Genomic DNA, 26,466 nt, shown 5'->3' with positions numbered 1-26,466 from the left:
GTGGGTAATTCCCACCCGGGTCACCCCCGCCCTATCCCCCAGGTGGTCCTTTCCTCCTCAGTGCTGTGACGGCATCTTCCCTTCGCTGTCTCTGTCTTTCTGGACACTTGAGGGAGGCTAGTCATTAAGGCATTTATGGTGCCCCTATAACAAAGTCTATCACATAGTCCTTTACGTTCTTCCTAAAAAAATATATTTGTGGGATCACTGAGGACTTTGGAAAGATGGACAGTAACTTCTGAATGACTTCTGGACTCGGTTTCCCTTTTGACAGGCTCTCCAAGATGCTGTCAGTGTATTTGTAGTTTCTCCACCAGCTTAACTTACATACAGGTAGTCCTTGGCTTACGTCTGTAACTGAGCCCAAGATTTCTATTGCTAAGCAAGACATGTGTTAAGTGAGTTTTGGCCCATTTTACAACTTTTTTTGCAGCAGTTGTTAAGCCAATCAATGCAGCTGATAAGTTAGTAACCTAGTTGTGAGGTGAATCTGGCTTCCCTATTGTCTTTCCTTGTGAGAAGGTCGCAAAAGGGGATCACATGACCCCAGGACACTGTGACCATCATAACTATGAATCAGTTGCCAAGTGTCTGAATTTTGATCAGGTGATGCTGCAATGGTTGTAAGTGTGAAAAACGGTAAGTCACTCTTTTCACTGTAACTTCAAACATTCACTAAGTGAAATGTAAGCCAAGGCTTAGCTGCTATTTGGTCTCCAAAAAAAGCAACCTCGGCCGTCCACCTTCCGGTCCTTCTCCCAGCCAGCCAGAAATGGGATCACAAAGCCCACGCAGGGGTGTCCTGTGTCCCCAGGAAGCTGTTTTGAGCAGCCAATGAGAAGCAAACACAACCCACTCTCTCTCTACCTTGGCCTGTATGATGCCAGCGGTGCCAGCAATTGCTTCTGTATGTGTTTATTTTGCATGCCCTCTATTAAGCATGGAATCAGCCTGGAATAAAAACACAAGGAAAAAATGCTGGAATAAGTTTTTAAAACTGCAATATAAACAAAGGAGCTGCTGTGCAGGTTCTGAGGTTTTGCTTGATAAAAAAAATACAGGAAACCAGAAGTTGCCTTTAAGCTTTATGTTTTTATTCAGCTGAACAAAGACAGCCAAACGAAGCTGCCAAACAATACCCAGGGTCCAAGACACCTGCTGGGTAATGACAGAGCCAAAGCCTTGGTATGAGAAGGAAAAAAGCGGAATAATTTCCTTCAGAAGGGCCTCAACCACCTCACATGCCTTGTTAGTACAACAGGGAAAGGCTTCTTTCTATCCAGAGAAAGCACCCACAAAAACCTAAAACCCCGTGTCCATGGCAACTCAGTAAAATCAACCTCCCCAAAATTAGCAGGATTCTGGCCAGCTCCAAGGGGAACTTAATCATTTCCACAGGATCATTACATCGACAAATCACACATTGCTTGATCATTGTGAGGGCCTTGTTATAGATCTTAGGACAAATATAGTCCTTTATAAGAAACTCAGCCATGGCCTTGTAACCCCAATGTGTGCTAGCATGCAATTTTCATAAGAGGGCCTATAATTCATGTTTTGGGAGAAGGCCTTTCCCGTCCTTCTCCAGCCTATGTCCACAATAAACAGCACCCAGTCTATAGGCTCTGTGCCCATCCTGTGAAATATATGTTGGAGCCAGCATAGGCAAATGTGAGGGTACAAGCGTGCCCATATACCAAGGGGACAGGAGACCTGAAGCGGCAGACTTTGAGGTGCAGTTGGCCAAGGCGTTTCCCCTTCCATGATTAGTATCAACCCTAACATGGGCCTTCACATGCATGAGCAAAACAGCATCCAATAGCCTTAAAATGTCCTGTCCATATTTAATAGGAGCAATGAACAAACCACAGTCTGTCCACAATGCCCCATGAGCATGTATAACACAACCTCCCCTCCCCCCAATTTACTGTCTGTAAATATATTAACTGCACCATCTGACTTTTCTAAGGCCCTCATCAAGACAATGAGTTCAGCTTTCTGAGCTGAAGTACCTGCAGGGAGAGCTGCTGCTTCCAGTACTTGATCCAATGTGACCATGGCATCGGCAGCTAGCCTTTCTTCCTGTCTCATAAAACTGCTGCCGTCTGTATGCAGGTCCCGGTCTGCATCCTGTAGTGACTGGTCAGTTAAACACTACAGTAATAGTTTGCACACAATCATGATCACTATCCTGTTCCAGCTGGGGAAGAAAGGTTGCTGGATTGAACCTGCCACTGCATTTGATATGAACTTGTGGATTGTCAAGGGGAGCAATCAGATATTGCTGCAAATGGGAGGCTATAAGCCGATGGCCCCCCCTTGGATGCTAACAAGTTCTGAATGGAATGAGGTGTCTACGTGTCTAATTGCCATTACTAATAATCAAAGGGTCTGGAAGAATCCAAAGTGAACAAACAGTAAATGGTATTCCTTAGGTAACTCATGTTACTTACACCATGATACAAATTATGTACTGATTTTAATTCAAATCATTTGCATTGCATGATACATATAATGTCAGTTGCATTTTTTATAATAGGATATGAATTCCTATCTACCTATTAACAAATGAGAAGCATCAGAATCTTTGGGGCTACTTATACTTTTGCACAAGTTTTTTTTAAAAAGCAGATAAAGCTTAATGGTAGCAATGAAATGCATAAGCAGCTAGTTCATGGCATGCTGGCTGGCGAAAATTCTGGGAGTTGAAGTCCACATCTCTTAAAGTTACCAGGTTTGAAAAACACTGAGCTAGATAAAGAAAGTGATTATTGGGCTAAAGAGAGAAGAGTTGTGGAGAAGGGAAAGAGGAACAGAAAATTAAAATGTGAAAAGAATCAGTTGGATGATAACATACTGGCCAGGTATTCTTTATACTGCAACATTTTGTTGCATGCTTTCTTGTAACGATCTAACACATTATTAATTAAATATAGTGATACATTTAGTGCACTATAAATTAAGTGATCTATGAAAGTTTATTTCCTGGGAAACCAGAATTCTAAACCATGGAGGTCCTTAAATTCTCAGATAATAAACTGTTTTGTGAAAACAAGTGGCCAATCTTTCTATTTTTCATGATTGTTTACAAAAAAGGGCATTTTACTATGAAGAAGCTATTTTCAATATGCCATGAGAATTTGTTGAGCCAAGTCCCTTGGGACGGGCATAAGTCCAGCCCAGCCATGATTTTGCATTTTATAACAAGATTGGAGAGATTGTTGATGATATATGATGCAAAACATTAAAAGTGTTTTTATTTCTGAAAAACAAATTGATGAAAAACTGTATTTTGATAAATATCAGCATGGAAATTCTCAAGGGAAACTAAACGGGAAATGGTTAGTTGTGTGCTGTCAAGCGGGCTCCATGGACACGTTCCAAAGTGCCATGGTCTGAATCCAGATGAACTTTCCAATTCTCCCAGGGTTGTAGTTTTATTCTGTTTTTGGGAAGAGAAAAACAGCAAGCATAGAACATATTAAGAAATGGGGCAAAGTAGGACATTTCACTATGACTACCTCTGTACAGGAATCTAAAAAAGGGACTGATTATACCATTTTTATATATTGAATTCCATGTAAGTCAATGAAACCTCTATGGAAATTGGATAACATTCTAATAGCTAAGTATAGGATCTCTCCTGGAATGACTTAGCACATGTGGTATAAATTAGTATGTATTGACCATCCATGTAAGGTCCATAAAAGTCTACTCTGTTGCCAAAGCATTTATAAAGCATCAGTTGCCATGCCAGACAGGAGAAAAAAACAGAAAAATAGAAAACTGTTTGTCTGTTCCTTTTTCTTACTCCAGGATATGAATTGTGGCGTTTGATATCTTTTGATGCTTGGAAATGTGACACGAAATATGTCACAGTGAACCATCTGAATTTAAATTTTCTTCAGACAAGCTTAAGCAATAACTATTGCTGGGTGAATCTTGTAAAAAGGAGTGAAGCTTATGAGCAATCAATCTAGGTAAGTGATTAGCTCTGCTTGCATCTTCACGGCATGGATTATCATGTGGGTTATTTCTGAAACTCTGCTACTCACATTGATTAGAACAGAATAGAGAAGGCAAAATCTTGTTCATGAAGCCCCTGGGGATAATTAACTTCCACAGGCGAATAGAAAGATCTATTTTATCCATTGTAGGTCATATTGATAGAATCGTGTTTGGCCAGGAGTCTTATCAGATCTGATATTATGGCAGCATTTGCAGGCAAGGGATCTACATGAAGGAAAGGTTGACTGTTATTGACAGACTCAAGAATCAAATAAGCCAGAATCAACTACTGAGCTGAGAAAAGATAACTTAAATTAAAGGTAAGTTAGGTTTTTAACATGTTATTTTCATACAGTGCCTTATAGGAAGCATCATTCTCCTTTTTAGCTTGTGTAGCTTTCATCTTCAGGTATATGATTCAGGCATTTAGCATTTTGCTACCACATTATCATTCATTTCATTTCTTTTCATGCCAATGGATTCTGGAGCTCAAATACATTCCAATCAGAAATGCCAACATGATGAAGTATATTCCCCTTTTTGCATAAGTAGAAAATATGCTCTTTATCTGTGCTACTACTCAGAGTTAGTAATTTTACTTTAGACTGATAGCAACAGTGGATAAAGTGTCTTCTCATCTTAGAGCTAGGAACACTTCAAATCATTCCTCATCTTTCAACTGCACTGGAGTAAGTTAGGCAACTTACTATCTTTAAACCCAAGAGTTAGTGTGAATATAGCAATAGCACTTAGACTTATATGCCACTTCACAGTGCTTCGCTAAGTGGTTTTACAGAGCCAACATATTTGCCGCCAACAATCTGGGTCCTCATTTTACCAACCTTGGAAGGATGGATATCAATATCAAACATTGTTTCCTGAGTCCCTAAAATAAAGAGTAAGATATAAAATATAATAACAATAGAAATGTAACAAACTTTTATAGTATAAAATACGTAAATAAAAAACACTGCAGAATGAATTTCCAGAGGCATTTACTGTATGAGAGCAGGTTGGTCTGGATAGATTTATTTGTAAATGTAGCAATAATGCCAGCCTTTGGCAGATGGATTTTGTCTTATGACTGCTTTTAAAAGAATCAACAAGTCTTGTCTACAAGTTAAACTGATTAATGATTTTAGACATAATTCTCAGTATATATTAAGACTCAGATAATACAGTGCATTTTTCATAAGTGTCTCTTTTAAATATTTAAAAATACTGAGATATTATCAAGGGTTGTTGGCAGGAACTTGGTTTCAGAGCACACACAAGAGTCAAAAGATATTAAGCAGTAGCTCCCATTTTAAAAATATTCTTGGTATCCAGAAATTTTAGCTATTTATAAATGTCAATGTTCATTTTTTTCCTTTCTAACATGATAATATTAAATGCTTGGATTGCATTTAAAGAAAATTCATCAGAGAAACTTTCTTTAAAAAATGACTTTTTCACTGTAACTTTCTCTTGATCAGCAGTAATAAAGGGAGAAATGCCCAACAAATTCTAATAATTCCATTTATGAATATTTTATATTTTACTATGTGTTTCTGAATATACTTACAAATGTACAATATTTTTGCAAAATAGAGGTTATCATTCCAGCAAACTAATATTTGTTATAAGAGTATATCACATCATAATTTATAGGATTATTTTTTTATCTCAACTCATGCTTTTGTATAAATAAATACTATGTTGATTGTTGAATTACACCTAATATGCTTACCTATCTTGGCAGCTCCCATATTTTGCAGAGTATAACTTCTTAGCTGGAAATTCTGGGAATTGTATTTCAATATATCTTCAGGACTTCAGAACAAAGAAGATAATATAAAAGCTGTTAGTTAGGCATCCTGCAGAAACCATTAAAATGTCATGTGCAACTTTATGTCTTTATGCAAATAATGATTTATCCAAATTACATAATTTATGTTCTTTGTTCAGTTATGGTGCACATGTCCCTTGCCCCTCTGCAAATGTCCACAGTAACATATGAAGAGACCTATATACTATCAACAGAGCAAATTTTAGAAAAGATGTGAGATCAAAAACAACATGCATAGTTTGAATATTCTGACTTTTACAAAAGTTTCTGTAACAATATGTTGGGCCGGTACAAAGGAATACAACTATATAGTCTATATATTTCATGACAGAATTCCCTTTTGACTGTAACAAAGCCAAATCTTTAGATCAGGATATCAAACTCACCATGACACGTGATATGTCGTGACATATCGTGACTTTTTCCCCATTGCTGGAGCTGGGGTGGGCACAGTTGCTTTAGATGGAAGAAGTTTATTGGGAAAAGGGAAAGGCTGTATGTTTTCTTGCTCTGGCACCTTTCTTTTTAAGCTTTAACATTGGATACTGTTTTTAGATTAAGCACCATGATATTATTTTAAAAAAGTAATTACTTATATTACATTTCTCTATCTCAAAACTAATCTTACTATGTGTTCATGGAATATGCATCCTCTCAATCATTTTGAACATCTTGAGCTTCATCTTGCAGTATTATCGGGGGGGGGGGTAGATACTATGTCTGTAACTCTGCAACAGTAAATGACTACTCTGTATACAAGACAAAAGAAATAGTATCCCAATTGCTTGATATAGATACACTCTGCCATCACTTCCAAAGATCTCTACCACTTTGAAGAAGGAAATTGTGTCCATGGGGCTTTTTGTTTGTTGTTAATGTATTTCCTACTTTAATAGCACTGCTATCATATAATCAAAGGTCTAATTCATAGTTCTCTGTAGCATTAGACTTTTCAAGAATTTAGATGAAAAGGAAGTAAATAACAAACTGTCACAATTCAAAAATGCCTTTATCTGGGGAATTATCTGAATAAAATTTGTATTTTAATGGGAAACCAAAATATGCACATCACCCATAGCATCCTATGTTTATTGTGACAAACTTAAAAAGAACTTATTTAAAACAAATATTGCCTTGTGATGGTTTATTCATTTTCCTGCACAACAGATCTAATTCCTAGACAGCATTGCTATGTTGAAGTTTCTCAATATATTCAAAGTACTGGCTCTTAAAGTTAGTGCACCCTTCAAAAATGATTCCAAAGAAGTACGTTAACTTTAATGACTGAATTCCCTAAAGCAATGTGATCTCTTTTCACTGTTGCTACCATATCATATTCAAAGGCTCTGCTGAATTGTTATATTCACTGAGTTTGCCAGAATGACCTACAAATCAATTCTAGTACATGATGGAAAGAAAAGTTTTGCAGCATTGCAATGCATTTGGCAATAGCTTTAACAATTGTTTTAATTCTAAGAAACAGTGCAAACTGCCAGGCAAATCCAAATCAGAAATGTGAAGTTCATGCTAATTTTCTCCCCTTGTTTAGAGAAAATGAAAATATGTTATTGAGAACAATGTGTTCAGTCAATGGCCAGTTTGAAACAACACTGCACACTAGTCAATTGGCATTTTTAATGTTCAGCTATTGGTTAAGACATGCTAATAAAGCACAAATGATGATTAGCAGAAAGTTTTCTCTGCAAATTTCACATACATAAGTATATAAAGAACAATATAATGAAAACATTCAATGATCTGCAGATAATTAGGAAAAATATGGAATGGCTGGTCATGTGGCAAACTCCCAGGCTTAGAAGGGAAATCTGATTAGCCTAATGTTTAGCAACTCCCTAAAGACTTTGTTCTAAGCCTTATTTAGCAGAATAAACAAGAAATTTCCCATCAACACACTGGCTTAACTATATTGTTTTGCATCTTAGAAAGCAAACTGACTCATAGGACAGCAACTTTAAGTTTATACAGGTAGTCCTCAGTTAATAACAGCAGTTGGGACAGGATTTTCTGTTGCTGATTGTAAAGTGGGAAATCATGTGATCATGCCACTTAGTACCAGCAGTTTGTCGTTCCCATTGTTAAGTGAATACTGCATCATTAAGTTCAGTCATCTAGTCACCATTTTTGCCTCCTGTTGGCTTTCCCATTGACTTTGTTTGCTGGAAGCTGGCAGTGAAGGTCATAAATGGTGATCAAGTGATGAAGGCATGCTGAGGGTTCATAACTGAGAGCCAGTTGCCAAATACCCTGATTGTGATCATGTGATAGCAGGATGCTGTGACATCATAATTGTGAGCCAGTCACAAAGCACCCAAATTGCAATCATGTGACCATGGTGATCCTGTGATAGGTGGAACTTAAAATACTGGCCATAAATACCAGTTGTTCAGCACCCATGTAAGTTTGAACAGTCACTGAAAAAGTGGTCATTAAGTAAGGACTAATTGTATTGATCTATCTTACCTTGTAATTTTGCAATTTTCATTCTTCTATGTGGGCATGTGGTGACATGTAAAATATAGACTGTGTTCATATAACAAGCAAACGTTTTAGGTATCAAAGCATACATTCAGCAAAGTATTTCAAAGAGCTAACAGGTGCTCACCCATTTCTTTATAAATGGATGAATGCTGCCATGGATAAATACAGAGACCCTAACATATTGTTCCATGGATAACAAATCTGAAAAAATGTCATCTGTCAACAACTCTCTTAGCTAACTCCCCAGCTTGTTTTATGCCATTTTTTTGTCTGCTTCTGGACACAGTCTTTTTCTCCTATTGTATCAGTGGTAGTTCTCCATGGTTCATTTTTAAAAGTTGCTGAGCCTAGTACTGTTCAGTGGCCCATGTGGATGGACAATTCCTGCCTTAGCACATTACCCAGCTCCGGTCTTCAGGCAAAAAAAAAAGGAAAAAATCACTTGATGTCTTTAAAGTGCTCACTCATAAGGAAATGTTGGGATTTAAAATTTTTTTGTCTAAACAGACAAATACATATAACACAATAAAAATAATGATAGGGAATGTAAGCTATTTATTTCATTTCCCATTTATGTGGATAAGAGGATTTTTATTGCAGGACCCAAGGCAATTTGAGAAAGAAAAGAAAAGAAAAAAGAAAAAAAAGGAAAAAAGAAGAGAAAAAGATTTTGAGGCCAGGATTGGCGAGTGGAAGTTGTAGCTGTGCCCGTATTCTAATAGGCCATAGTTTCAATCCAGAATGCAATTTGCCTCTCCCTCTACATCTTTTTTGGTGCTTCTGATATTTCTCTAGAACAGGGTTCTAATCTAGCGCTGCACTTTTAAGATTAAAATACGAAGTCACAAGTGGCAATTTTTGGTTTTTTGGGAGGAATTGAATGAAGAGTTGGGGAGTTTTGTATCCTTTGGTGGGAAGCAGAAATAGAGGGGTAGAGAGGAGGCCATCGTAAAGATCACTTCCTTGCCTACTAAATACTTTGGATTGTGCTTTATGTTGCTTTGCTAAAAAAACAATATTTCCATAACATTTTCAGATCCTATGAAAATAGGTTCACATTTTTTAATGTTTAAGTGAATTCTTTTTGTCTAAAAACAAAAACGGGAAGCCCAATGAAGGTATTCTCATTCTGCATAGGCTTTGAGTACATCAGTGTTTTGCCTCATTTTGAGACTAGCTCTAGTCTGCTTTATGTTATTTCATTGGTTTTGAATTGCTGAATCAACTTATTTCTAATTCTGCTTTGATTTATTGAAACTGCAGCAAAGCTAGTGTTTTCATTGAAATCTGCAGCTCTCTTTTTATCTTATAAGCAGTCTGTTTTCTGTTTCAGTGGAAATACTGTTAGGAGAAACTCTGTTTTAAGACAAACTCTTTGACTCTTACTCTCAAATCAGCATTCTATGTCTGTGACTTTTATAGAATTTCTGCTTATTGTTCCTGATACTTGTCTCTGCTTGTAGGCATTTCTTAGATATTACTTTCCATTTCACCCAATTCAGAGGCTGTAGCAACATGCAGCCATCATGATAGTTATAAAAAAAAGTATCTGGATATAGAGTTACCAGAATGCTACTTTTTGCCTTCTCAACTCAACTACATTTAAAGGTAATGTAGGAATTACATCAGAGTGTCTGCAAAACATTTGGAAAATATCAGTGCTTTATGTTTCACAATTATCCTTCACATTGTACCTTATTATTACTACTTCTCAACATTTATTTATTTATTTATTTATTTATTTATTTGCAAACCACCATACAATTGCATACAAATATGTATAGTCTGAAATACAACAATCTATTTTGTGCAAAGTGGGTTTGAGGATGCATTACATTACTTTACAATCAATGGTAACTCAGGTGACAATATATTAACTGAATGCTATTCTTAGTATAGTAAACTTTTCTTGGTGAGCTGAATAGAAAGAAGGTGAATAGTCATTGATTCATGTTCTCCATGTTGCTTGTGTTCCAAGATTATCAGAAATGAGGAGCATGAAAATGAAAAGTACTTCCACACTGTCAGCAGTGAGGATAATTGTTGGTGATGTGGAAGTGATTTTCATTTTCAGTCAATAAATGGACATTAATATGATCGGTTATTTAGTGCAGTAGTATCTAGAATATTAATTTCTTTGAGCTCAGTGCTGTGGAGGAAGATGAGCTGCCTTAGTCAAATCATGAAGCATGGCAGGAATTTGAAGTTATTTCATGGTTTTTGGAACAAAAGTGAATGGTGAAAGTCCTAACTCCTAAAATTCTTTGTTCTAAAGTAATACTTTATTACTAAAGTATTAAAGTTCCAAATCACTCATTCTCACACACATATACACTCAGCTGGCTAAGGAAACGTGCACATATAGGAATTTGTATGATTTTCCAGCTGGATTTATTTCAAATGGCTCTGGTAAGTAGCTTTCTTAGATTATCTAAAACCATATATTTATTAAGAAGGAAAGCCGTTCTTCCATCCTTCTTCAGGGAACATCTAATTGATAAAGTTGACAATTACCTCAGGTGGCAAGACAAATGGAACCAGAATAGCTACAATTTTTCATAGATATCTAACAAAATATCTGGGAAATATTGATCTCTTTGCAATAGTGGTGAATATCTGTAGCTCGGGTGTAGGATGAGGGTGAAGATTCTTTCTCCAGGCTTGTGTGTTGGTTTCCAAATGTTTCATTACCAGGCTATGTAATATCTTCAGCGGAGTTTAGGGAATCCCCTAAACCAGGGGTCTTCAAACTTGGCCCTTTTATGACTTAGCACACTGACGGAGGAATTCTGGAAGTTGAAGTCCACAAGTCATAAAAGGGCCAAATTTGAAGACCCCTGACCTAAACTCCACTGAAGATGTTACCCAGCCTGGTAATGAAACATTTGGAAACCAACCTACAAGCTTCATCCTCATACTGATCTCTTACATGCAACTACTATTATCAGATCAGTATGGAGTAATTTCTCTGAATGTGAGCAAATTCTGTTATGCTGTATGCAAAATTAGGCAGACTCTAATTACCCACTGATAATCCATTACCAATTGCAATATATTTTTCTGTCTTTTATTTTAATTTTGTACTATTGTTATTGTTTTTAATGCTTTTATTTGTGCTGCTAGTCTGTAACCATAATACAAATTGATTAATTCATAGATATACAACATTAAATTAACTTTTTTAAGTTAAAAGACTGAAAATGACAAATATTCAAAAGAAAGGAAAATGGCTTCAAATATTTAATTTTAAAAAGTGAAGTTGAGCATTTTCCAAACCCATGTAGAAAAGCACATAAACATGTACAAAAACCATTCTTCAGATATGCTTCAAAATATGTTTTAATCCTAATTTCAGCTTTTGGTGAAATTGTTACTGGAAAAATGAAGAATGCACAATATTATAGGAATAGGTACATTATGTGGGTACATGAATCTTCAAATCTGAAAGCTTCCAGCAGAGTTGTATTTGGCTGTTGCTTGATAATCTGTACCTGCTGCTGAGTTTCAGAGATGATAATTTTTTAAGAAAAACTTATAGAATTAAAATATAAAATTATTCAATACAAATATAAAATACATAACCATTAAGAATATTTTACCTGAAGAGAATAATTTTGCAGACATGCTTGCTTGGATTTCATACTAAGTTGTTTTGCGATTCCAAAACAGGATATTCATTATAATTGCTATATAAATTTCCACATCTGGCACTGAAATAACTTGTCACGGTTGTTTATGCAAATCTCTTTAATTGTCAGAAAATAGTTAAGCGGGAGGAATATGGCATGCATTCATATTCATGGGTGTGTTCGCATGAATATGCTTTGAAATGATAGATCAATGCCTGAATTTCTTCCTTTAGGCTATGCCTTTTTTAAAAAAAGAATGCAATATATTTTTATGATTTCATTTCCTTTTAGGGATTTTTTTCATACAGCACATAAGGTAAAAACCAGAATATGAAAGATGGCCCTACACAGGCTAGAGATAAAAGGCATAAACAAATAGATGTGTGAGATCTATAGCTGATATCTGTATACATCCAACTGGACATTTGTTCTGACCCCTGATCTCACTGACACTCTCTTGCCAATATAGAGGGAGAAGGAAGTGGCACCTTTAGATGCCAAAGCAGAGGAACCTAAGGGGAAGGTAGAAAAAAAATCTCAAAGGCACAAAACCTGATACTTTTCAGCAACTAGAGATTTGCCTGATGGGAGACCCTTGGAGAGTTGCTCCCCCAAGAAGAGTCTAATTTGTTGTTTCCTTATTGGATGCTTGTTTTTTCTTTATCTTTTGCCTTAACCGTACCTATTGATGAGAGCAGCAGAGATTCTGCTAGGAAATAGGAATAATGGCAAAGGGATGGGGGATACCAAAGGGCAGATTTCTAAAGCATTGCTATCTTTTTTCTTCTTCTTTTGCTCACTGTGAAATGCAGTGCAGATCATTCTCAAGGATACATTGCATAAGCCATGGCTTCTTCTGTGCACATTGCCACAGGACCTAGACAACGAAAAAAGCTGGGCTTCTTGCTTCTGTTCTCTGTGTGATGGATGAATAGAATTGCCCACTTGAGCTTTGGAGGAATTATAGCTATGATAGACATGCTCAAACTCACAACAGAAAACATGTGTGACACACATTTCAATTTTGCAGTGGAAAACAATGAAGTTTCAATTCATCTGCTTGGCTAATGCTCCTAGGGAAGATTTTTTTGTCACCAGGAAATCTTTATAGAGATGATATAAGCTAAGCAATCAAAAGAGTGAACTGTTGAGAGAGAAATCATTCAGTCCATTTACAACAACAAGGGAGGCATTCATTCCAGAAGATTTATTATGCAATGAATGGCTGGCTATAAAATATGCTACAGTACCCATGATTATTAGTCACACATAATAATTGGACAAAAATCAGATAGCACTACAAACAGCACCTGCTCCATAGAGGGTGAATATCATCAAGTGATTATTAATAAAGCAATGCAGTTAATGACACACCACAGTGCAAAGTTTCTTCATATTGAAAAAAACAATCATAGTATGACCAGTGAGCCAGGGTACATCTGCACAAATATTCTTCTGCAGATCATGAGCAGTTTTTCCAATTATGGTGCAAATATTAGATCCCATAATATCCATCTTACATGGGCTTTGGGAAGCTGAACTGTAACTCAACTGAATAGCACCATTGCAAGGAAATCTGGGCATGGGTATTGGGAACAGACTGACTCTCAGAATATCTCTGGGAAGCTTTTCCTGTTTCTGATCCATCACAGGACACCATTCCTGTTATGTTGCTTTTGGAAGCCATTGGTATAAAGCAGAAACTTGGCAAATTTTATAATTGTATGATATAATTATTACATCTGCCAGAACAGAATTATAGAAGGGATCAAAGAGCTCAAATCCCATGTATGTACAAAGGTTCATATATTTGGATAGGAATATTGGATTATTGTTGCCTTGAACATTGGTCCACTTCTTAGAACCCAAGTGATCATCAGAAGGAAAACATTGGAAAATTCACAGTATTTTTCATTAACATTTTAGAAGTAATAGTTTTAAATTATTGTACCAACAAGTTGTAATTAATTTTGAACTATGATGAGCAACATACCTGACTGATGAGAAATATATTTGAAACAACAAATGACAGAATTTCAAATTGAGGTTTTTGCTTTATCAGTTCAGAAAAGAAATCTAACGTCTTTGGAGCCCTGAAGCTTGAATGTGCAACCGTTTCTAATTTTTCTGAGAGACATGATTTGACTTCTCAAGAAGGAAAATGATGTAAGCAAATAATTTGCTAACTATTTAGACATCAAAAAAGAATAAACCTATTAATTAAGGGTGAATGGGATTTTTTACATTCATAAATATGCAAGTCAACTTGTTGAGAATTTCAGTCTGACACAGCCAATTAGCCACAGTACTATCAGTTAAATAGGACACAAAAGAATTCTTTATGGTTTTATATAATAATAGTGTGTGTGTGTGTGTGTGCGCGTGTGCGCGCGCGCGCGCGTGTGTGTGTGTGTGTAGAGGAGGGTGTGGTTGTATGAAGGATAAGCAGAGGGGGCAATTCTATCTCTGTTCAATAATGGGATGGAAAATTAATTCCCATCAAGTCCTGAAAGGAAATAGGAAGTTGAGTAATGGAGTAGTTTGAAGGATTGTATGTATGCATCTGAAAGATTCAGAGCATTTCCACTTCTTCATAGGGGAAGATTTAGGACTGTTCTCCACTATGCCTTTAAGTTGTTGCTGTTCCATGTTGATGCTTAGCTGGACTCCAAGTTGGTTTAAGAAAATTCTGTCTGGTTTGGGACATATAATATCAGTAATTGCTTGCCAGATGTTTAGCTTAGATCCCAGCATCAACAAAATACAACCATCCATCCACCCATCTCATAGACAATTTCCATGCTGCTGTCCCAACTTTTGACACCAGAAAAGCAAACCATAAGTACAGGGTCAGTGGCTGAAATCCAGCATATTTTTTTTAATTACTATTTCTCTTTCCTTGGATTACTCCCTTTACTGTTTTCTAATTTCTAATAAGTTCTAGCTCCTTTATTATTTGCAGTATTTATTAATTTGGACTATTCGGGTGCTTAGAAAAAAAAAGAAAGCTCCATCATTTCAACAACAATAATAATAAACTGTTGGGGTTTTTTTTAAGCAAGCAGATGAGGTGGGTAGCTCAAGAAAACTAGTGATTAAGAAAAGAAAATGTTTCTGATGGGTTCAATCCAGTGACCTATGAACATGAGGCACATTGTGTAATGAGTATATTACTTAGAGATTAATAGTAGTTGCAGCAGAGTTTATGGAGCCAAATCTGGGAAAACACAAGGAAGGACTATTTATTAATGGGGCAGCAATGACTGATCTGGGCAAGCAGAGGTTCCTATCCCTGCATCCAATAGTCAATCAAAGCACAGAGATTTGCCCCAAAGAAAATAAAGTGTGGCAGGTAAACCCCATTACAATACTTCAGTTGCTGGCAGCCAGAACCCCACTTGAATAGTAGACTAAGGGGTCACAGACACAGTGGGCTGAGGATAAGTAAAGGACTATGTGATCAGTTTCTGCCCTCCAGAGTTGATTGCCACTTCTTGTGACAGTATACTCTGGCAAATCATTAACGGAATCTAATTTTAAAAATTAAGATTAAAAATACTTGGCAGTTGATTTTTCCAGAATCAATAATTGGTTGCTTGTATGGGACACTAATTTAATCAGTGCTTTACAGAATGAATTTCTATACTTTTCAGTGAAGAAATTGTCATCTACCTTCTGCTACATGGTTTCCAGAATGTTGTTTATGCCAAAATGATTCACCTAGAAGGAATTGTATGGATCAAAGCTTTTGGCTGAGTATTTTCCCTAACAATCTTTGTTCAGACCTGGAAAACTACAATATGACATAGGGAATCTATTTCTTTTTGTATTTTTTTTCCTTTTGTGGATCTGTGCCTGAGTAGTTCTGGGAAACTAGCAACCTCATTGTATTTTAATTAGAAGATTTAATTTTCCCCTAGCAACTTGTTTTGACGTAAAATAACAAAGATATCAGAAGCTGTCAAAGCGAGCAATTCTGTGGGAAAAACCTGCTTGAGATGTCTGAGTAAGAGTATTATTATAGAACTCAGTTTCAAAAAGAAGCAAATAAATATGGCAGAATGGCATGTTTAAGGCAACAGCAGATCAAACATTGTGTTCATATAATTCCTTATTCATTCGTTTTCACAGTCACTGAGTGACTTTGGGCCAGTCACTCTCTCTTAGCCCAACTCACTTCATGGGGTGAGTTTTGAGTCAGTTACTAAAATAATAAAGGTGGGATTAAAAAGTCTTTTTAAAAAAGCTGTGGCATATGAATCAATTAGCTTGTCTGGAAATAAAACAGACAACGAATTAGTTATCTTGGGCACTGGGTTGGGAGGACAGAAAATAGAAGTCTTTCTGAGATCACTGGCTTTCTAGTCCACTTCCTGAAGCATTTCCTTCATTCCATTTAATGCTAAGGTTGAATCTTGTTCAATTTTCAGAGTTCTCAAAGGACACTGCAGTTTACCATCATTTGAACTGCTGGGATTGTCCTAGCACTATAACAGCAAAGTTGTCTGGAGGAGCTGCTAAACCAGTCCAACAAGGCATGCTTTTATTGGACATAGTCTTTCCCTTCAGAATGAACATTTCTATCAGCAAAGCATATAAGCCAACAGATTTGTAGAATCCAACATAAACATATCACAATTGTTTGTTAAAAATCTACAACAGTCTACATCCAAACTAAGTAAAAGAAATCATAAAAGTGTCAGGCTGGAAAGCAGAACAATCAGAAAGAAAGAGATGATTATATGAAGACTGGAAAGAGACTATGAAGAAGGCTTCATGTGACATTTGAGAGGGCATGTTGCACTCTTTCTTCTTAAGAAAGTCCAGTAGTTCACCCATTGCTCTTGTTTTTTCTTCCATGCTATATCTGTCCAACTTTTCATTTTAAAAGGTATTATCACTGGTTTATTAATGGATAAATACAGTTTTATAGTATAAATATAATGCTCTAGATATTGGAATATTTTTTGGTTGTTGGACAGGGTTGGACGGCTGGCTTCTGATATAGAATAGCAAATGATTCTTCCTGCCCATTTCCTTCCAAGCAAAATCCCTTAAATGAATCTTATATTAGATTTGGACATATTTAAATATATAAAAAGTATTTCAAGGCATAACCATTACTTTACAGCTGTGACATCTTTCTCCATTCATAGATTAGTTCCCCAAAACACATTCTTTTTTTTTTCTGTTCCATAATCAGTTTTGTATGCTTGACAGAAAACTGCATCTGATTTTGAGGGACCAAGATGTATCAGAGTGAGGCCCAAGAAAATTATCAGAGAATTGGTAAATATTGTAACAAACAACATAATATGGAACTGAAATTCTTGCCAAAGTTCTAGCCATTGGAAAAACATTTAAAGCTTTTCTGCTCACAGAAAAGGCATTACTTGTGAATAGAATATTTTTCATGAGGTGTTCTGTTTTTTAAAAATAAAAATATTTTTTTCATTAATTTTGGTTGTGTTCTCTGTCAATTACACTGTCTAGAAACTACATGTTCCACTTCAGAATTTCCAGAAGTAATTTGCTAATCTTGTGGAAAGAGCATGCCCCAAAGGTGCTTTTTTAAAAGGCAACTGGACTTTGTTTCTCCTTGAAGACGTCTAATTTCTCATCCAAGAAGCTTCATGTCTTCAAGGAAAAAACGAGAAAGTCCAGTTGCCTTTTGAAAAAAAGCACCTTTGGGACAATCATGACCTGGATGACTGAGAATCTCCATAGTCATCACAGAAAGAATTTCAGTTCTCTTTCTAAGAGAAGGCCTCCAGAGGAAACATGCCATGTTTTAAGACTTAATCTTCAGAACTCTATGTTTAGGAGTCCTGAATTGTCTGTGAAGGACTAATGATTCCTTACATTGATCAAATGTGAAAATAACTGAACCTCTGTGTTGAGAAAAAAAATTGTTCTTGCTAGGAAGCTCTCTTCTACATGACATCCAGAGGAATCTCATGGAATACAATGTCAGAAAACACAACACAAGGCAATTGGATGCACCAGGTATTTTCACTATGTAACCCCTGGTCCTTTTGTGAAGGGGAACTAAATCACTGGCAACCACTGAGAAGAGTTTTAGGCATCTTACATATAAAGATCTTCATGCTACTAACAAGGTTGCATTTTCCCACTCCCTTTTGTGTGAGAAAAGTTTCATTTTCATCAGTCTATTAATCTTTCTGTCAGCTATAGATTTTTTATAGGTTGAAAGTTTTGAAAGATTAGAAACAGGAACCTGCTATTACTTACTCATGGCTCACACAGATCTGGAGTAAATTCTGTGCAGGTGCTGTAAGTGCCTTTTACTTATTTCTTCCTCAAGTGTTCTTCCTTCTATCAGCAGACCCCTTACTTCTTTTTCCCAATTTCTTTTTATTTTCTAATAGCATAGGCCCACTCAGCATCCAGTCCCCACTGCCAGTCCATTCACTTTTTTGGTCAATGTACTATGATAGGTCACAGAATTGTTTATCTCTGAAAATCATATAGTAACTACCGTTTATTGTTTTAGCTCAATATTAGCCTATTACCTTTATGTCTAACAGATATCACTCACAATTCTGCTACATAATAATATTTAAGTAAAGATATCTCATAAAGAACCTGTGCCCGTGTCAAATACTGTTTTCAGCTGAGCCACTGATACAGTATTAATCTATTATTTGACATTTCTCAGTGTTTCCCATCCCTACATGTTTTCACAGCTGGTTGCTGACACTCCCAGCCAACTTTTATAGCTAATGTTGGTAAGTGGGTTCCCAACCGCATACTATTTTTACTGTTTATTTCATCATCTTCTTGAAGTTTCTCATATATAAAGTTCACAGAATTTCCATTTTTTCGTATATAAGTATATTGAATTAAGAGGGATCAAATAGCATGCAATTCTCAGCATGCAAGTGTATGTACAACTATATTGATGCACAGTTGAAATGTATTCCAAAATGTTGTAGTTTTCTTATTTCCCATGGACTTATTAGTGGCAATTATTTGACACAAGTCATGACATACAGATGGAATTCTTATCATATCTGTTTTTATATTTTGAATCCAAAGTAGAATCAGTAAAAGGATATTTCTTTATCACTTCAACTGTTCATGTTATTATTTCTATGTAATTCATTTGGCATTGTTGTTATACTATTAATTTTGTGGCTTTTTATTAATATAATGTATGAACAAAATAATTCATTTTATATTTTTCTTTTGCATATTAAGAAAGCTGGCTAATAGACCACAATTAACCCAACATCCTCCTTAGAGCACTATGGTCAAGAGTATTTTTGAATCAGTTTCATGTTTTAATGAGTACATCTTTATTTATTTATTTAAATATTTATACAAAATAATTCTGGGCAACTCAGAACAATGTACAAAAATAACAATACATAATAAATAAATAAAACTATTTTGCACAAACTAAGTGCCATAATATTCGTATCTTAAATATACATGTCCTTAAACATACAAATTCCCACCCTGGACTAATTCCTAGAAATAATAAAATATTGGCTATCTTATATGTTATTTGTTTAACTGACTTTTATTGTAATCCTAAAAAGAAAATATTTATTATTTTATCTCAGGGCTCCTGAAAATACACAATATTATGATGTCAAAGATTCTTCCAGATGTGCTCTAAAATGGATAGACATTTCAGACTGCAGTATCAAGACCTTGATCTTGATTCTGGAGGCAGAAGAGACGGACAATCTGCTAAGGAGTGTGAAGAACTAAAATTAGGCCCTCATAAGCACCAGCTCTGAACCTTAAAAGGTAACTTCTATTCTCCTATGCTGCCATCTCTGCTCAATGTCTTCCAGGCCTGGTCATTCACTTTTTAAAAGTCTTAATTCTTTGAACAGACGATGGTGCCTTGAGAATATCTTACTGTACATTGAAGCAGAAATTTGTCATGTCTTATAGATCACCTCTAGCCCTCCTTAAAGAAAGTTCCTCACTGGGAGCTATCCACAGTGCTGCAACCACCAGCCCTGTGGATACCAATTATACACAGAATATAACAAGAGGTGGATGACCATATCTTTGAATACCATGTGCGCACACACATGTGCACACCCACACCCACACACGTTTTTCTTCCTGCAAATAGAAATAGTACAGTTAGGGTGGCTGCATAAAGCCTGATGTGTTATTTTACTATATCCAGAGTCCTTTTATTTCAATATTTATCTACCATGCTTAGAATTCTGAAATACATATTGAGAAAAAAATGATTGCTCAGTGAATTTGAAATGGACTAGAGTTGTTCTTCAAAAACACTTTATATGATTCCACTGTGCTTGATTAGGAATGTTTCCCAAACTAAATCCAAATAACTGCATAATTATTTTAATCAATTTTGGTGACTTAAAACAATCTCCTATTGAGTCTGGGTATAATTGATAGTGATAGTGTTAACCTATAAAGATATTTATGACTTGGCACTAAGTACCTTCAAAACCAGATATGCCTAGTACTTGACTTCCGGTTTGCCGCACAGCCGCCATGGACAGCTGGGAGACTTGCTCTCTCTCCCCCGTTCAGTTTTGGATCGCTGGGGGGCCCCTGAAAAGGGCCAAAAGTCACCCCAAAGAGGCAACCAGCAAGGAGGGGCTCTCACTGGATCGCAGGAGAACAGCAACTCTCCTGGTGGAGCTGGCGATCCCTCCAATCAGTGGATGAAAGGACCGGCCATAGAAATATGGCTCGTCCCTAAGCTGCAGATAGCCAAAGTCACACTACCATCTGGCAACTTCAAAGCAGCATGGAAAGGACTGGGTGAAATCTACCTCTCTTAAATCCTAATTGCTTTTTTCTACCTATTCAAGCTGCTAGAGTACTTTTCCCCCTGTAGAGAGGGAAGGGGGATTTTAGCCCTTCCTCTAGAAACAGTGGTGATCGAATATACAGGGGAGTTTTGAAAATGTTGAAAAAATAATTGGATCCCAATTGGAACTTTATTTCCTAAAGCTTGCGCATTAAAAGATTTTTTATTTTTTACTTTTTTCTTTCTATTTGAAAGTCTGGGTTTTTCCTCTTAAAATAGAAGAAAATAACTGAAAAGGTTAAAATAACTTTGAAATTTAAAGGAATTCCTTAAACAGTGGGGTGACATCTTGTGGCTAAACCTGAAATTGCAATTTATTATTTTAAAGAATAGAGACTTGGCTGACAGTTCAGAAAACAAGATAAGATTCGTATGACTTTGAACACCAGCTGTGAGATTTTTAGCTCTGTTTCTTATTTACTGGGGGGGGGGACTGTAAAAGTTTTCAGTTCAACTCATCACTATGGAAGACCAGGAACAGATCTTTTCTATGGAAGAAATGCAAAAACAAATTTTTGCTATATTGAAAATAACTTACCAAAACTCTTCTTACAGCTGGTGATGAAATAAGAGCCTTCGGAAAAAAACCCAAAAGCATCTTAGATATGCAAACTCAAACTTTGACTATAACTAAAAACCTGTTGTACAGAATACAACAGAAAAAAATCAAACAATTAAATATTATCACAGAAGACCTAACTGCCCAACAAGTACAGACAATAGAAAATTCAGAAAAAAATCTGACAACTTGGACAGAGGAAAAAAAACTGCTAAATAAATCAGAAGGAATTTGAAGATCAAGAAGAGAAACAGATGGAAGAAAAGATAAACAGTTCAGGACAACTACGTCAAGAGGAGAAAATAAAGAGATGATCTGGTAGTCCTGCCAGACCCTCAGCCTTCCAAAAATGGCAACTGGATGGTCATCTCAATATGACATAATATATACAATAATACAAGAATTCTTTGAGAACCCTGAAGCAAGGACATGGAAGATGATTTGGCAAAGAAAAAAAGCCAGAATAAGACTGAAGAAGAATGGAATGTGGACATATTTAGGAGGTTTAAAATAGAATATACTTAAGTAGACAAGACCCGTATTTTGAATACAAGATATTGTTATGATGTGAAGATAAAGAAAAATGTTGGCTAATTAAAACCTAGATGCATAAATATCAACAATTAAACTGAAATATTGAGTTGTTTATAAAGGTTAGATAAAGGTGATTAAGACATATACTGGATATGTTAAGAGTGATGTAACGTAATTAACATGTTTTGATGTAGTGATAAGAATAAAAATTATAAGCTTAAATGTGAGAAAGTGGACCTAAGGAAGAATGCTGAAATGGGAGAAATTTTGGTTATTGAATCTATAATATTTGGAAATTATAATGAAAATAAGAATATTATATTGTATTACTAATCTGTTGATATAGAAGTGAGATAGATAAGATATGTATCTGGAACACTAGATATTGGGGGGAATTGTGACAAAGGGAATTGGGGTCATTTAAAAATTTGGAAATGATAAATATTAAACATTTAATTTAAATATCAACGCAAAATTAAAGCTGGGAAAATTCATAAGGTTATTGATAGTCCAAAAAATGGAATGTTAAAATAAATAAGACATATAAAATTATTGATAAATGTAAGAAAGCTATTAAGTAGCTGATGGCTAGAATAAGAAGTATACTAATTTAAACAAGAGACAGTATTAAGGGAAAAAACAGGAAATATTGGCTGTAATAGTTGGAGATTTGTATTAATAATACTTGTATGTAATGGAATTATTGTAACTCAGACTCCACGTTGCTTTTCAATGATATAATTGTAACATTGGAAAATTAATTAAAAGTTAAAAAAAACCAGATAAGCCTAGTACAAAATGGCCTATGTGTTTCCTGATCTTGCCAGGAAAATCAACTGGAAGGCAAGGCAAAATATGGAGTTGCTGCTTTTACATCACAATTCCAGACCTCTGAAATGGGCTCCTACTGGAACTTAAGTTAGCTCCTATTGGAGCTGCTTTCTGGAAGTAATTAAAAATAGACCTGTTTCAGAGAATGTTTAATTATCTTTAAATTGACAATGGATGTTTTAGAACAGAAGTTTAAGCATGCCTATAAAACTGCCAAGAGTCCTTAATAAGATAAGGAGATGAACAAACAAAAAACAGATCAGAAACATCCTAAAGGAGGCTTATTCTCATAGTCAAGCTTGTCCCGGAAATGTATATAAACATTAATATAACATTTATATAATATAATACATTGATACATTTAATGAATTAAAACAATTCTTAATTATTTGAGAATTAATTCTGTCTATAACTGATAGATATTTGCCAATAATTTTCCCATATTTTTATAAAAAACTCCATTCTTCTATAAGATGAACACTAATATCTCAAAGATGTAAAAGATAACTTAGAATTCAGCAACAATTATACATTATCTCTTTATCTAAAGCAGGTTTGTCAAACTTGCAACATCACATGACATGTTGCAACATATTGCAACTTTTTTCCATTGCTGGCAAAGTGGTGGGTGCAGTTTCGGCATGACGCATCCAGTCCGCGGGGCGGCAGTTTGACACCCTTGATCTAAAGTGTACATGATAGCACTTTTTCATACAGTCTTTTTCACAGGGACAAAAAGGCATATGTGGAGAAACAAGATGAACTTGGCCATAGGAATTAGTACATAGAAACCGTTAAAATTAATGTTGTCTAAAACAAATAGATATTTGCCAATATTTCCCCAGATTTTATGCTGATCCTACTTATTTCATTATCACAATCCTGATACTAGGTCTAGGAATGCAATATGTTCTTGCACCAAGAGAGGTGACAGGAAGAAGAAAAAAATCCCATTGCACTTAAGACTGGTTAGAATTCCACTGAAAAGATTACTAACAAATATTGAAAAGTTTAAGGCAGTGTTCAACAACATAAATACCATTAAAGATCACACATAGATGATTTGTTTCTTATCAGTTTCCTTACTCCAGTGCTTCAAGTTGGTATAATAATATGTTGTCTGTAACATACATATGTGAGATTCTACTGTGTTAGAGATGAAGAGCATGTTGTATCCATAGCAAGACTTGCCAACCAGTTCAAGCCCTTCCTATATATGGCCAGTAAAACAAGAACAAAGAATCACACTTAATGATTTAACAGTATTGCTTGTATTCTTCATGTTCTATCCAAAATATTTTACTGTCCCTTTAGCTTCTCACTATTTTCATCCTGTAAACACAAGCTGAGAAGTTTATCTGGAATTATTTGCTACAAAAATCTTATAAACACTGAGACTTCAGGGAATACAGCAGGTATTCCAAGTACATGTAAAAACAGCATAGAAGTTTCTTAGATTTTGCATGCTCTTTGCTAAAAGGTCTGTGAACTGAAAACAGCAAGGTGAATGCTAAAAATACAGATATATCAAAGCATAATCCAGACCTTGAGTCTATATTAGAACTCTCTCCCCGTGTCACATTGTAGGCAAAAAAAATGTAAAGACTGTAAATAATCTCCACTCTTAGAACTTTTTGAAATTTAGCAAGAAAAATTATATTTGCAAGTGTTGTTCTTTCAATTTTAACCATTAAAAATCTTTCTGGTTTTTAAAATATACTTATTGCACTGTCCAAAACTTCTGCACTTGTTTACTAACTGGTAGGTTTCTTCCTCTCATAAATATTTATTACACTTTTAAATATCATCCAATTAGAGGTCAAACAAGGAAAAGAACTACAGATGTTGGCAGGCTTCAGTGAGATTTTTGAATCAGATCGTGCTATGAATCAAATTAATCAGCCTCTCACTTCATTGATTAAAATATGCATGTTTTCTAAATTGTAAATTGGAATCTGAACTTTTATGATAACTGCAAACCTTTCTATACTTCACCTTTGAAACTATGTGTCTGATCTGTTTGAAGTTTGTAGAATAAAGTATTACATTCAGTTTTCTAATATAACATCACTTTTAATATGCTTATCAAGGCGCACAATAGTCCAACATCTTTTATTTGAAGTAAAAAATAGATATAACAGAGAGAAAAGTAAGTGATCTTCAAATGTTATGTAGTGTTCATTATAAATATTAAGAAATGGTGATTGATATCAGATAATGGCTAAATATTTACCAAGAAGTAATTGTTTAGGTAAAGAAAAAGTAACACTGATAATTTCATTAAGTAAATATCAGTGTATTTGCTGTACTACTTTGCATTAACCAACTGCATATTTAACTAATTAAAATAGATACTAATGTATCTCACTGTTGGTGATGTTTTGACAGCATTTTGTAAAGACAAATATCTACCATATACTTTTGGGACCAAGAAGTACATATAGTCAGTCTACTACAATCTGAATGCAGATCATCAGTTCTTTTAAGGAAGCAACTTAGATCAAAAAATAATTAAACATACTTTCATTCATATGTGAAATGTTTCAATGCTTCATGAACCAGAAAAATAAAGAAGTGAATTCTGGTCCCAAAATGAAGGTCTCCAGCTAAAGTCTGTGCATTATAAAAACAGGGTTTGTGGGATTGTTGGAATCCAAAAGCTTAGCAATTTCAGGGTGGAGTCTCCCCCCCCCCAGCACCAAAAGAGGCACCTCAGATGTGTGACGAGGCTTTTATTTTAGCGACAGCACCAACAATTCTGAACACGCTTTGCATAGCTTGGCTTGTTACCACAAGACCTAATGATGTATCTTTAAATCCTTGTGATAAAATTACCATTCAGAACTGTCAAAACACCTCCATTCTAGTATTGTGCATTTCTTTCATTTTTCTTTTTCTTAACTTTTTTTTTAATGTACTCAGTTATCCCAAAAAAGCATGCACGTACAGGGCAAGGAGTTCCTGTTGTTTCTTTCAGGTTGATAACAAACTTCCAAAACCAACTGTTTCTCAAACTTGGCAATATTTGCTTCTAATTATTTCTGACCACATTTATAAAACACACAGAAAACAGAAGTTGAGCTTCACAAATTCCAAATCCTATTTGTCAGTTGCTGAGCTGAAACAAAATTGTTCTTGTTTAAACTCATGTACTGTATTATAAGTTTTGGTGTTATTTTCAGCTGTGGGCTTTTAATTTAATTTTGTTTGCTGTACTAAACTGTTTTCACAATCTAATGCAGACCTTTTGCCCTAAAAGGTCATTTAAATTCATACATGTGTGCATATATACAGTAGATAATATTATATAATATGTCTATAACCATTCATTAACTCTCCTTCCAAGTCTCTCTTTTCTGAGTTTTGGAAGAAAATAGATTCAAATGTTTCTGCCTGTTGTGTTGGTGCAGGGAAAGAGAATGTACACTCAACATATTGAAAGATTATCCAGTAAAGATCATTCATAAAAGAAAAAGTTCCAATTTTGCAGAGAATAGAAAACCTGAAGCAAATTCCTTTTCACTTCCTTTGGAAATAATGCTTATATTAAGGTATAAATTTTGTTTACAAACATACAGGATCATATAAAGTAGAGAATTACTATTCAACCTATGTCTAATTAAGTCATCATTTCAGACATATTTCCTTACCTAAACCGAGAAACAGAATGACCACAAGAAGGCAAAAAAATCAGTGGGAATGGGAGCAACTCCCAACTTTCTGTTCAATGGAGAAGCTGGCAGGG

At 35.3% G+C, this 26,466-nt stretch overlaps 2 long non-coding RNA genes across 2 annotated transcripts in view; one reads left to right on the top strand and one right to left on the bottom strand.

Moving 5' to 3' along the window:
• The window catches only part of LOC120314137, a 24,816-nt gene extending 2,155 nt beyond the window's left edge, over positions 1–22,661 (top strand). Inside the window, exons 3-4 of the long non-coding RNA XR_005558352.1 lie at positions 3,817–3,980; positions 19,554–22,661. This is a non-coding gene — a long non-coding RNA (uncharacterized LOC120314137). The remainder of the gene's footprint in view (positions 1–3,816; positions 3,981–19,553) is intronic.
• On the bottom strand, positions 2,463–26,466 carry LOC120314136. The gene is made up of 5 exons (XR_005558351.1): positions 26,372–26,466; positions 5,738–5,820; positions 4,851–4,894; positions 4,056–4,233; positions 2,463–3,442 (listed from the first exon to the last, which is right to left on the bottom strand). It is a non-coding gene; the product is annotated as an uncharacterized LOC120314136 (long non-coding RNA).

Source organism: Crotalus tigris, unplaced genomic scaffold (genome assembly GCF_016545835.1).
Source record: "Crotalus tigris isolate CLP2741 ecotype Arizona unplaced genomic scaffold, ASM1654583v1 scf7180000018838.1047803, whole genome shotgun sequence".
NCBI classification, from domain to species: Eukaryota; Metazoa; Chordata; class Lepidosauria; order Squamata; family Viperidae; genus Crotalus; species Crotalus tigris.
Note: the sequence above shows the minus strand (reverse complement) of the source record. Positions and strands in the feature narration are given on the sequence as shown.